The following is a 13,173-nucleotide window of genomic DNA, read 5'->3' on the forward strand; positions in this document are numbered from 1 at the left end:
CCCACCCCTTGTATTTTGGGAACTAACCAGGAAGCGATCGATGTGGGACTTGTGAATAGTCTCCCTATACCTGTCCTTGTGGAGACTGACCAGAGCAAGGCTGATGTGGAGCTTATGGACACCGTCCCCACACCAGTTACTTTGGGGTCTGACCAGGAAGAGGTCCATATGGAGTTTGTGGACAGCCTCCCCACACCTGTTGTTTTGGGGACTAGCCAGGAGGAAGTTGAAGTGGGGTTCATAGATGGCCCCACCAAGCCTGTTGCTTCGGATACCACTCAGAGGGAAGTGAAAGTGGGGCTTGGGGATTACCTGCTCACACCAGTCATTTTGGAGAATGACCTAGGACAAGGACTATCCAGTCAGTTTGAAGCAGCCATCACCCACTTCCAAGCCAAGCAGGACCCTGATGTGGATCTTTTAAACATCTTTTCCAAGGATAATTCACATTCCCAGTCTCCAGCATCCACTTCTGAGCAAAGAACCGTGAGTAAGCCTAACCAAGATGTGGCTATTGACTGGGGGAAGATTGATAGTAAGAAATATATGCAAGCCCAACTCATCGACCCCACCTTAGTTCTTGTCCACAATATGGCTGCTCAACTTGGGGGAAATAAACAAAGTAAAAGGGGGAGGTGTATAGATGCGAGCCTCTGTTGCTGACCTCACCATTAAAAAGGACAATGCCGTCAAGAGGAGAAGGATGATCGGAAGCCTAACATGTCTGGCTAATATTAAGAAGGGGGAGAAATGTGATGACATGGACTATCATGTGTTAAAGTTTGTTAAAATTCAGCCAGACAGGATGATAGATTGTTTATAGACGGGGGATAAGTCCCTCATTGTTTTTACAAGACTCTTGTTGACTCATGTAATTGTGTTGGCCACTGAAAGCCAGACGTATTGTTTCTCCAGACTCTTCCAGTAATCATTGTATTGTAGTTGTGTATTGCTAATGTGATTACCTTGGTAGCCATTATCTAGTATGTGCATTCCAGACTACATGTATACCCTCAGTATTTCTGTAGACATCATGTGGATGAACATTGTCCATGCAGCTTGAGATTCATCCAATGGGAGAGGCGATCTTCTCCAACCAATCGATGAGGACGCAGTGTGCCCAGAGGGAGGGCTGTGGCTAAAAGAGAGGACTTCTTTAAGCCACCAGATTGACGAAGGTTGTTGATGGATGCTGATGGATCCAGTCTAAGCTCTTAGGAGCTGACTAGAGAATCAGGATATCTATGGCTTCAATCTAGGGACTCCGTTTCCGGTTGGAGACCATATCCACAGCCTAGGGATTTCAACACCGGCTGCCAGGATTGCATCATCATACTAGGACTACCTAAGGAGGACACTCAGGTTGGGACAGTTCAGTTACCTGCTACAGACTTTGCAGACCTTACACAGCTTCCTAAATCTGGCATTATTCCTTTCTTGGTGGGTGCCTGCCAAAAGCAGGGTGCTGCTGGATTCGAGTAAGCGGCCCTGGAAGCTCTGAGGCAAGGACATTCTAATCCCTGGTGAGCCAGCGGAAGGGTGAGACTCTGTTGCCTGTTACATTTGTGTTTTGCTGGTTATGTGCTGTTAATTATTTGGGAATCCAATAAAGTCTAATTATTGTGGTTCCCTCACCCTGTGTTGTCTGAGTAGTGTTCCGCCCACGGTTAAGGAGGTCGTGCATTCAGTTGGGATGAGCCCTGAGCCACGCTGTCTTTCTAAAGGCGGCTGGTTCTGTGGACAAGAGCACCCACTGAGCCCAGTGTCTCCACACCTACCACTACACCAACACAGAGAAGTGGGAAACTGACTCTACATTAATTCACATAATCCTAGTGACTGCGCACACAACATGGCCAAACAAAAGCAAAATACAGTACCTGGCCTATCAATCCAATGGAAACTCATAGGCAACACAAGTCCATTGGACGAGGCAATTACATGCAGCCATACAAAGTCCATAGGCCTTGCCTCAGAGTCAAACCCACAACCTCTCATAGACCAAGCAAAGAGTTTACCACTACACAAACACAAAGAAGTGGGGAGCTGAGTCTACATTAATTCACATAATACTAGTGACTACGCACACAATATGGCCACACAAAAGCAAAAGACAGTACCTGGCCTATCAATCCAATGGAAACTCATATACAACATAGTCCATTGGACTAAGCAATTACATGCAGCCATACAAAGTCCATAGGCCTTGCCTCAGAGTCAAACCCACAACCTCTCTCAACCCAAACAAAGAGCATACCATAATACCAACACAGAGAAGTGGGAAACTGATTCTACATTAATTCGAATAGTCCTAGTGACTGCGCACACAACATGGCCACACAAAAGCAAAAGACAGTACCTGGCCTATCAATCCAATGGAAACGTATAGGTAAGTAGAATCCATTGGACTAGGCAATTTCATGCAGCTATACAAAGTCCATGGGCCTTGCCTCAGAGTCGAGCCCACAACCACTCGCAGAGCAAGCAAAGAGCCTACCACTACACCAACAAAGAGAATTGGAAAAATGACACTACATTAATTCACATAATCCTAGTGACTGCGCACACAACATGGCCAAACAAAAGACAGTACCTAGCCTATCAGTCCATTGGAAACTCATAGGTAACACTGTCCATTGGACTAGGCAATTACTTGCATCCATACAAAGTCCATGGGCCTTTCCACAGAGTCGAACCCACAAACTCTCGCAACCCAAGCAAAGAGCCTACCACTACACCAACACAGAGAAGTAGGAAACTGCCTCTACATTAATTCACTTAATCCTAGTGACTGCGCACCCAACATGGCCAAACAAAAGCAAGAGACAGTACCTGGCCTATCAATCCAATAGAAACTCATAGGTAGAGATGAGCACGGTTCGCGGTTTGAGGTTCTTCAGTTTGCGGCTTGAGTGATTTTGGGGGCTGTTCTAGATTGAACTAGAACTCGAGCTTTTTGCTAAAGCTCGTTAGTTCTAGATACGTTCGAGAACGGTTCTAGCAGCAAAAAGACCAGCTAATTCCTAGCTGGCTTTCCGCTGTAATAGTGTTTTTTTTCCCCTTGTCTTCCTTCCCTAAGCGCACGCGTGTTGTGGGGCGGGCCAGCATGTCAGCCAATCCCAGACACACACACAGCTAAGTGGACTTTTTGCCACAGAAGCAACGGCATGTGTGATAGGATGTCCATGTCACATGTCCCTGCATTATAAAACCGGACATTTTCCTCCAGCACGCCATTATCTGCCTTCTGCGTCCTTGGTGTCAGTCATCACTGGCGCAGCTCCTATCTCCGATACTGCTGTGTACGCTCTATACACAGCGCTGGACAGCTTAGGGATAGCACTTTCTATCAGTCCTTTTAAGGGCTCATACTGGCAGGGTCAGAGCCATAGTTGACAGGTCCATGAAAACAGATTTTAACAGCTACACAAGATGACAGCGTCTGTGTAGCTAAGGTCAGGGATTTCCTCGCTGCATTTCCCCATTAGGAAGGATAGAAAGGTAGGCTTCCTTTCCTCTACCCAGACCCACAACCCTGCCACTGTACCCTCCTGCCCTTTGCACACTCAAACTCATTGTAACTAAGCCATTATACTAGCAAACACTGAGTGAACTTAGTGGCATCCTAAACGTGGCTATTGGACTTCTGTATAGTCCCAGTAGTGCAAAGATATTTGCAGCACGTCTGCCTGCATTGCACACTCAAACTCATTGTTACTAAGCCATTATACTAGCAAATGACTCGCCCACCCCAGGGCTATGGGACACCCGGTGCCGGGCCGGACTAGTCCGGTGGTAGTCAGTGGTGGCTGGGCCCGGCTCCGTGGCCCTGGTGGGTGTCAGTAGAATATGTGGCTTGATGAATAAAGTTTGTGTTCGTGACGCCACCTGTGGTCTGCGGCTATTAAGCCGCCACTGCTGTGTGAGGCCTCCGGGGTGATGATATAGCAGCAATGGTGGTACTGCTCCCCACAGGTGGAGCGGAGCCCCGGGGACACTGTTAGTGCTCGTGAAAGTCTATGGTGTTGTGTGGCTAACACGGTGCAGGGCCGACAGGCAATGAAAGAACCAGGCACAAACAACAGTCTCTTTACCTTTTCCTCTTTTACTTTGGGAACAGTCCAGTCCTGGGAGACCGTTACAGGTGGTGATGAGGATCCGGTCGGCCTGGAAGTACTTGGGGGAATCTTTCTGGCCAGCTGAGTATGAGGCCTACTCCTGTGCTTTTCTTTGTTATGATAGGACCCTGCTTCTCTGAATCCAGCAATGGCCCTCTTTGCTGCTGGGACCGGTGGTACGTCCCTCTCCCTTTGTAGCAGGCTGCGCAGGCCCTCTCTGGTGCTTCTCTGCTGGAGTCCACACCGGGCCCTGATGCTGTAGCTGTGTGTTCGGGATGTATATGGGCCAGGTGCTTGCAGCTCTCCTGCCCTTCGGATTCGGCTACCAGGGAGTATTTTAAGCCCTGGTGGCCACAGACTCCGATGTCCGAGTCTCTTCGCTGCCTCTCTGCTACTCCTGCTTCCCTGGGCCAAGCTACTCTAGCTCTAGGCCCCAGATCCACAGGACAGCTCACTCTGCGTCTGCTCAGTATCACCTCTCTCTACAGACTACCCGTGGCCCTGTGACTCCTTCTGTTCTCTGCGTGGTGTCACCTGGACCCTCCGAGTCCCAGGATCTTCACCAGGAAGCGTCTCTTTCTGTTTCTCAGCTCCTGACTGACTTGGAGCTTTCTTTCCTTTCTCTTCTCCTCCTTGCCTGCCTTCAGCAGGCCTCCTCCTCCTTCCCCACTTTCTCTCGTTCTCCTTCTTCAACTACATGCTGGCTCCTCACTCTCTCACTCCCTGAGTTAGACTCCCTAAACTTGACCTTCCTCTCTGTGTCTGCTCTCAGATGGCTCCTCCCACCTCCCCAGTTACCCTGTTCTACCCTATAGGAGCAGGGATGGGTCTTACGACCCCTCCCAGCATGCAGCATGGGAGGGTTGTCTGCCACTTTCCCTGGTCCCAGTGTGTTCCTAGCAATGGGTGTAGTGTGGATTTACCAGGGGACCGGAGTTCACTCTCTTCCTCTCCCAGAATGGGGCATCACACCGCTGGATGGGGTGCAATGACCTGTGGCGACGGAAGTCTCAGGGGCGCCACACAAACACTGAGTGAACTTAGTGGCATCCTAAACGTGGCTATTGGACTTCTGTATTGTCCCACTAGTGCAAAGATATTTGCAGCACGTCTGCCTGCATTGCACACTCAAACTCATTGTTACTATGCCATTATACTAGCAAAAACTGCTGCAACTTAGTGGCATACAAAAAGTGGCTGTTGTACTCCATTTGTGCCCCACAGGTGCCAAGCTATTTACAGCACCTGTGCATGACACCCTCCTGCTCTGTTTTTAAAAGCTATAATAATAGCAAAAACTGCTGCAACTTAGTGGCATACAAAAAGTGGCTGTTGGACTTCTGTATTGTCCCACTAGTGCAAAGATATTTGCAGCACCTCTGCCTGCATTGCACACTCAAACTCATAGTTACTAAGCCATTATACTAGCAAACACTGAGTGAACTTAGTGGCATCCTAAAAGTGGCTATTGGACTTCTGTATAGTCCCAGTAGTGCACAGATATTTGCAGCACCTCTGCCTGCATTGCACACTCAAACTCATTGTTACTTACTAAGACATTATAATACCAAAAATAGAGTAAACTTAGTGGCATACAAGAGGTTGCTTTTGTACTCCATTAGTGCCCCACTGGTGCAAATCTATGTGCAGCACCTCTGCATGACACCCTCCTGCTCTGTTTTTAAAAGCTATAATAATAGCAAAAACTGCTGCAACTTAGTGGCATACAAAAAGTGGCTGTTGTACTCCATTTGTGCCCCACAGGTGCCAAGCTATTTACAGCACCTCTGCATGACACCCTCCTGCTCTGTTTTTAATAAGCTATAATGATAGCAAAAAATACTGCCATTTAGTGGCATCATAGAACTGGCTGTTGTATTTCATTATTGTCCCACTGGTGCCAAGCTATTTCTAGCACCTGTGCAGGACACCCTCCTGCTCTGTTTTTAATAAGCTATAATGATAGCAAAAAATACTGCCATTTAGTGGCATCATAGAACTGGCTGTTGTATTTCATTATTGTCCCACTGGTGCCAAGCTGTTTCTAGCACCTGTGCAGGACACCCTCCTGCTCTGTTTTTAATAAGCTATAATGATAGCAAAAAATACTGCCATTTAGTGGCATCATAGAACTGCCTGTTGGACTTCCATTAGTGTCCCACTGGTGCAAATCTATTTGCAGCACCTCTGCATGACACCCTCATGCACATTTTGCTACGCTAATTTTATAGCAAACTCAGGGGATTCCTTGCTGCATTTGATCATTTGGAGGGATAGAAAGTGATGCTTCATTTAGCTTTTCCTTCTGTTCATAGACAGCATTTCCAAGTCCACACCCGAAGAGCAATTTCTCCTCCACGTCTAAGTGTGGAGAGGCAGCTAGTACGCATGCGTGTGTCGATTTACCCCAGCTGCAGCCTAACTACAGTGTTTCGCCTAGTGAGTATGCTCAGCCTGACTGTGCCATTCCTGAGGCTAAGTCTTCATTTCGGGATACAGCGCATGCTCCCACACTTAGTGCGAAAAGCCTCTTTGCACGGGTACTTGCATTCCGTGCCGGGTCTAAGTCCTGTTTTGTGCCTAGACACCATGCTAAAGCTGATAGTCTTTTTTCAGAGACTGTATTTCATGCAACTGAGCATGCTCAGGCACTTACTGCATCAGAGACTAGGTCCGGTAATTAACTCTCTGGCCCTGCCCCTGATGTGGGGGGCCCATATAGACCACAGGGCATCAGGTGTCCTGACGATGTGGCTAGGCCACTCCCAAATGGCTTGCAGAGGCCCGCCCCTATGACTTGTCACCTCATTATTGATGGTCAGACGATACCTGGTGAGGTGTTTGTGTCGTGGCAGCCATGAGGTCATTATTGAAGTTTCGGTTCCAAATAGGACGCTAGTTTTGCCACTCATGACGTGTCACTCTGCTTTTGTCTCAAGGAGGTGCATTGTGGTCCACCCTGGTTTGGGGCAGACCAAGGTTATAAAACGGGCTGGAGCCAACAAGGAGGTGCGCAGTCTTCTATTATGCTCCGAAAGAGCACACCTCCATGTGTTGAACCCATTGCGGCTTTAGGCCAGAGGTAGGCAGGGATAGGGCGTCGATGCAGGCCGCCACCACAGTTGGTAACGCAGAACGGTTAAGACCAGCTCCTGTACTACAAGTCCTGCTTGTGCAGCCCAGTGGCATTAACAGGCTTGCTGCTGCTGATGCGCCTGCTGTCCACAGGTGTGGCCCCAATGCACACGGTCAGCGTACTGAATGGCCCCTGTGATGTTAACAGGGAGTTCCTGGGCTGGGTGGGCGTGTGGACCCTGTGACGCTAACAGGGCTCCCAGTCTCCAGATCCGAGTGGCGTCTAACTCGGTTCAGGCAACTATTAGTTTCATAGCCACACAGATCTGTATCCTCCATCTAACCTTCCAGTTGCCAACCTCTCCTTTTCCATCTGGGAGCACGGTGGACATTGACTGCTGATGGGGATATATACCTTTCTCTTTCTTTTCTTATTAATTTTCGTTGTATAGCGGTAACATAGTATATACCACCTTATCAAAATCTGCCAGTCCCACCGTAACAAATGGTGTTTCTTCATCAAATGTTAATTTTGCTTAACCACCAAACCCACGGACAAAAACTTTTTTCCCCTTTCCAACATACCTGTTCCCCTTTCCACCAGCATCTGTCCTTTTTGAACTCATTTGATAACCAATGACCATGACCAAAAGTGCAACTCTGCAGGGACACCGTACTCAATGCCATCTCAGCACAGCAGCCAGCCCTCGGTCCCTCAGACCGGGACAAGTAAAAGCCCATTTCCTCCTATCCATGACAAAGCGTTGAGATTCACTCTGTGCAGCATTGGTGTTTACTGGAAAAGCAGATCTAAGAATCCGTACCACCTTCTGCAGATACTCCTGTATACGTGCATCCCTTTCTATGGCAGGAATTATTTCGCCAAATTTTGTCTTGTACCAGGGATCTAACAGTGTGGCAACCCAGTAGTTAGGATTACTTCGAATTCGTACAATCCGAGGGTCATGTTGTAGGTAGAGCAGCAAGAAGGCGCTCATGTGTCTTGTGCATCCAGGAGGACCAAGTCCTTGGTGTGTTGGTGGCAGAGAGGTGAGAATCGTGCCTCCTTCCTCTGCCCTCTCCCCCCAACCTCGCACAACCGAAATGTGAGCAAGCTCTCACTCATCTGCTGAGTCTTCCATGCCCATCGCCAGTTCGTCCTCCATTTCTTCATGGGCTCCTGCACCTTCCTCAACAATTTTTGCTGATACTATGCGCCCTTGTTAATCCCTCTCCCCCACCGTCCCTTGACTTCCGCCTAGGTGCCGCTCACCGTCTGGACCTTGTAGATCTTATTATCCCTTCTGCATATGACTCCTCCTGTACTTCCTCCCCTTCCTCTTGGACCAACACCTGACTCCGAATAATGCTTACAGTGTGCTCCATCTTGTAGATGACCAGAATTGTCACGCTGAGAATGGCATCGCCAGTGCTAAAGATCTTCGTCGATATTTGTAAACTGTGTAGAAGGGTGCATAGGTCCTTGATCTGACACCACTCCAGCAGCGTGATCTGCACCACCTCTAGATCAAGTTAGCCCAGGGTATACGTCATACCGTATTTCAGCAGGGCTCTGCGGTGCTGCCACAGACGCTGCAACATGTGCAGATTCAAATTCCTGCGTGTCGGAACATCGCATTTCAGGCGTTTAACCGCCAGACCCTAAGACTTCAGGAGTGATGAAAGTTGTTGAACTGCTGGGTGCGAAGGATGAAAGTGAGCACATAGCAGCGTGCCTGCTGCACAAGGCCATATAGGCCGGGATGGTATTTTAAAATTTGCTGGAGAATCAGATTCAACACGTGAGCCATACAAGGCACGTGTGTTACATTGCCCTGACGAAGGGCCGCAGACAGGTTTGCATCATTGCCGCACACGGCTGTTAAGTCACCAACGTAGTCCACTCAATCAATTTGTACTCTGGTCGCCAGGTGACAACGTGTTCCTTTCGTGCATAGTGCTGATGATGGGAAAGGAGTCGATGCCAGCGGCGCAGGTGGATGCAGGTTATGCTCACCCACTGGGCTGCGTTACCTTGACAGATGCAGAACCACAGGCTGAATGTAGGTGGTGGGTATCTCACAGATGAAGTACCATCATTCAGCTACAACAAATGGGAATACACCGCACCCTTGTTTAGGCCCCTCCTGTCTGCAGACCACTGCCAGACAAAGCTATGAACCTCTTGTTACTGTTACCCCAGTTCAGTTTTATGATTTTGTGTGCTTGTTACCTGTGACTACTTTTCCTGCTTGCTGTTTATGTACCTCGTTGGCCGATCCGCATTTCACCTCTGCTTGTTTTCTGATTAAGTCCTGGCCATCCCATTCTGTTCCTCTTCCTCAATTAATGTTTTGACCCTGCATGACTACTATTCTCTGGAACTGCAGCCTTCCACAGGTATTGATCAACTTGGGCCCTGTGTAATTCCAAATCACTGTATAGGGGTTAAAGGGTTTCAGGGTTCTGGGTGTCCAGCTTGGTGAGTGGCTTCCCTCTAGGCTATCCTTTACAGCCCATCTGAGTGTGTCGATCCAGGCAGATGTTACACCGTGCCCTGGTCAGAAGGCCATGTAGGGCGGGATAGTGTTTTAAAAATTGCTGTACAGCCAGGTTCAACACGTGAGCCATACAAGGCACGTGTGTCACATTGCCCTGAAGAAGGGTCGCAGACTGGTTTGCATCATTGTCGCACCTGACCTTCCCTGGCTGCTGGTTGAGTGGAGACAACCATTGATGAAACTCGGTCTCACTCTCCAGAGCTAACCGTCCACAATTTCCCAGCGGTGTCTCACATTTCCCCTACATTTCAAAGTAAACATTTGACCGACTGATGGCCTTGAGCTCTGCTGCCAGCATAGTAAGGAGGTGTGTGGCATTCCTTGGGCGCAGTTACAAGGAAGAGTGGACTGACCACACAGGGTTTGGGCCGAGGTGGAGGACCCACACGAGGTTGAGGAGGCAGAAGCAGTGGAGGAACTTGTACATACAGAGGAAGGATTGACACACAAGTCGTGGGGACGGCAAGACTTGTACAGCAAACCCTTCTCCATCTCTCATAGTTACCCAGTGCCCAGTCAGCAACATGTAACTCCCCTGTCCATGCTTACTGGTCCAAGTATCTGTGGTGAAATGCACCCTGTCACACAGAGTTTCTCAAGGAATCAGTGAGGTTGTGTGCAACCTGCTGTGGTAGCTCGGGCATGCCTTTCTTGGAGAAGGAGTGACGACTGGCCATCGGCTCTTGGGGCACTGCAATGAGCATAAGGTCTCGAAAATCCTCGGTCTCAAAAGGGTGTAAAGGCAGCCTTTCTGTTGCCAACAAGTTGCAGATGATAAAACTCAACCTCTTAGTCATGTCATGTCCTTCGAAAATCATGTAAAACACAGCGAGGGGACTCCAACCACAGTCTCCCTCGTTTCCACTAATTGGGCCACACACACCCCACTTGACTGGTATCACTTGACCCCCCTTTTCAAAATGAAAAAGATGCTTTGCATGAAGCACTCTCAAAAATACGCGTGCCTTTCACGTCCCCTGGATGACCCAGGGGAAGAAAAGTCCTCTGAGAGCCATGACTTGTTCATCTTGGTTCTTTTTTCAAAAGCGAGGGGACTCCAACCACAGTCTCCCTCGTTTCCACTAATTGGGCCACATACACCCCACTTGACTGGCATCACTTGACCCCCCTTTTCAAAATGAAAAAGATGCATTGCATGAAGCACTCTCAAAAATACGCGTGCCTTTCACGTCCCCTGGATGACCCAGAGGAAGAAAAGTCCTCTGAGAGCCATGACTTGTTCATCTTGGTTCTTTTTTCAAAAGCCAGGGGACTCCAACCACAGTCTCCCTCGTTTCCACTAATTGGGCCACACACACCCCACTTGACTGGCATCACTTGATCCCCCTTTTCAAAATGAAAAAGATGCTTTGCATGAAGCACTCTCAAAAATACGCGTGCCTTTCACGTCCCCTGGATGACCCAGGGGAAGAAAAGTCCTCTGAGAGCCATGACTTGTTCATCTTGGTTCTTTTTTCAAAAGCGAGGGGACTCCAACCACAGTCTCCCTCGTTTCCACTAATTGGGCCACACACACCCCACTTGACTGGCATCACTTGACCCCCCTTTTCAAAATGAAAAAGATGCTTTGCATGAAGCACTATCAAAAATACGCGTGCCTTTCACGTCCCCTGGATGACCCAGGGGAAGAAAAGTCCTCTGAGAGCCATGACTTGTTCATCTTGGTTCTTTTTTCAAAAGCGAGGGGACTCCAACCACAGTCTCCTTCGTTTCCACTAATTGGGCCACACACACCCCACTTGACTGGCATCACTTGACCCCCCTTTTGAAAAAGAAAAAGATGCTTTGCATGAAGCACTCTCAAAAATACGCGTGCCTTTGGCCTCCCCTGGCTGACCCAGGGGAAGAAAAGTCCTCTGAGAGCCATGTCCACATTGTCAGTGGACAGACACGTGTGCTTAACTGCCAGCAGACCCCCAGCAGCACTGAAGACAGGTTCTGAGAGAACGCTGGCTGCAGGAAACGACAAGATCCCCAAGGCGTACGTAGCAAGCTCAGGCAATTTATCCAGAATGGAAGCCTAAAATAAGCAGGGCTCAAGTTGCACAGTAATGGCATCGACGTTTCCTTGCATATTCTCATATATCTGTGTGTCCTCCTCTTTTTCCTTGTCCAGCTCTTTTGTTTTTGAATGAGTATATGTCCTTGTCACTTTCCCATGTGTTTGTGTTGTTTATCACCTTTTGGACACCTTTAAAGATGTTTTCATGTGTTTGTGAATGCCTGCCAGTGTTTCCTATGCAGGTTGAAATTGGTTAGTTGAAAGTTCAACAAACCGAACTCGAACGGGACCTCCATTCGGCGAACCAAACTTGAGCCGAATCACAACCGGTTCGCTCATCTCTACTCATAGGTAACACAGTCCATTAGACTAGGCAATTACCTGCAGCCATACAAAGTCCATGGGACTTGCCTCAGAGTCAAACCCACAACCTCTCTCCGCTCAAGCAAAGAGCCTACCACTACACCAACACAGAGAAGTGGGAAACTGATTCTACATTAATTCACATAATCCTAGTGACTGCGCACACAACATGGCCAAACAAAAGCAAAAGACATAACCTGGTCTATCAATCCAATGGAAACTCATAGGCAACACAGTCCATTGGACTAGGCAATTACATGCAGCCATACAAAGTCCATGAGCCTTGCATTAGAGTCGAACTCACAATCTCTCACAGACCAAGCAAAGAGCCTACCACTACACCAACATAGAGAAGTTGGAAACTGACTCTACATTAATTCACATAATCCTAGTGACTGCGCTCACAACATGGCCAAACAAAAGCAAAAGAAAGCACCTGGCCTATCAATCCAATGGAAACTCAAAGGTAACACAGTCCATTGGACTAAGCAATTACATGCAGCCATACAAAGTCCATGGGCCTTGCCTCAGAATAGAACTCACAACCTCTCGCAGCCCAATAAAAAAGCCTACCACTACACCAACATAGAGAATTTGGAAACTGACTCTACATTAATTCACATAATCCTAGTGACTGCGCTCACAACATGGACAAACGAAAGCAAAAGACAGTACCTGGCCTAGCAATCCAATGGAAACTCATAGACAACGCAGTCCATTGGACTAGGCAATTACATGCAGCCATACAAAGTCTATGGGCCTTGCCTCAGAGTTAAACCCACAACCTCTCGCAGCCCAAGAAAAGAGCCTATTGGTACGACATGGACTCTCTTGGGTTAAAGTTTCTTAAAATTCAGCTAGACAGCATGATAGATTGTCTATAGATGGGGGAGAAGTCCCTCATTGTTTTTACAAGACTCTTGTTGATTCCATGTAATTGTGTTGGCCATTGAAAGCCATACGTATTGTTCTCCACACTTTTCCAGTAACCATTGTATTGTAGTTGGGTATTGCTAATGTGATTACCTTAGTA

The sequence above is a fragment of the Anomaloglossus baeobatrachus genome, chromosome 1 (genome assembly GCF_048569485.1).
Source record: "Anomaloglossus baeobatrachus isolate aAnoBae1 chromosome 1, aAnoBae1.hap1, whole genome shotgun sequence".
In the NCBI taxonomy this organism is placed as follows: domain Eukaryota; kingdom Metazoa; phylum Chordata; class Amphibia; order Anura; family Aromobatidae; genus Anomaloglossus; species Anomaloglossus baeobatrachus.